This window comes from Octodon degus, unplaced genomic scaffold (assembly GCF_000260255.1).
Source record: "Octodon degus isolate 3935 unplaced genomic scaffold, OctDeg1.0 scaffold00493, whole genome shotgun sequence".
In the NCBI taxonomy this organism is placed as follows: Eukaryota; Metazoa; Chordata; class Mammalia; order Rodentia; family Octodontidae; genus Octodon; species Octodon degus.
In genome coordinates, this window is record NW_004525069.1 from 71,524 (window position 1) to 72,783 (window position 1,260).

The following is a 1,260-nucleotide window of genomic DNA, read 5'->3' on the forward strand; positions in this document are numbered from 1 at the left end:
TATGATATGATGTTTTCAGATCCTCTGAGAAAATTCCCAGGAGAGGAATAGCTGGTTTAAAGGGGATTTCCAGATCAAATTTTCTAAGGTGTCTCCATATTGATTTCCATAACGTTTGCACCAGTCTACATTAACACCAGCAGTGGAGAAGGGTTCCTTTTTCCCCACAGCCTCTGCAACATTTGTTGTCAGGGGATTTCTTTATGATAGTCATTCTTTCTGGGGTGAGATGATATCTCAATGTAGTTTTAATTTGCATTTCACGAATGGCTAGTGATGTGGAACATATTTTCACATATTTATTCACTTGCTTAATTTCTTCCTCTGAGAAGTGTGTGTTCATCTCAGATGCCCGTTTCTGGATTGGGTCTTTAAATTTTGGGGCCCTAGTGTTTTTTAGTTCTTTATAGATTCTAGAGAGCAGACCTTTGTCTAAGAACTTATTTGTCATATTTTTTGGCAAATTTGTGGGTTGCCTTTTCACTTTGTTGGTAATTTCTTTTGACGTGAAAAAAACTTCTCAGTAAGAGCAGGTCCCACTTGTTAATTCTTTCAACTGTTACCCGTGCGATTTCATTTCTGTCCATGAACTCTTTGCCTACCCCTGTGTCTTCAAGAGTTCCTCCTATTTTCTCTTCCAGGAGATTTAGTGTCTCTGCTTTAATGTTTAGATCTTTAATCAATTTTGACTTTAGCTTAGTCCATGGTGATAGACCTGGGTCAATTTTGAGTTTTCAGCATGTAGAGAGCCAGTTTTTCCAGCACCATTTTTTAAAGAGGCTATCTTTCGTCCAGTGAGTATATTTGGCCCCTTTGTCAAAGATGAGATGGTTGAGTGTGTTCCTAGGGGCTTCAGAGTCTTCTAATCTATTCTATTGATCCTCAGGTCTATTTTGATGCCAATACCATGCTGATTTTATCACAGTGGCCTTGTAGTATAACTTCAAGTCTGGAATGGTAATGCCACCTGCCTTGTCTTTATTGCCCAGAATTGCCTTTGCTATTGTAGGTCTTTTCTGGTTCCAGATAAATTTTAGGAATGATTTCTGTATGTCTGTGAGATATGACGGTGGTAGTCTGATAGGGATTGCATTAAATCTGTACAGCAATTTTGTGTGTATGGCCATCTTCACAATGTTGGTTTTTCCTATCCAGGAGCATGGGATATCTTTCCTTTTTCTGAAATCCTCTACGATCTCTTTTTTAAGAGTACTGTAATTTTCCTGGAGAAGATATTTACTTCTTTAATTAGGTTAATTC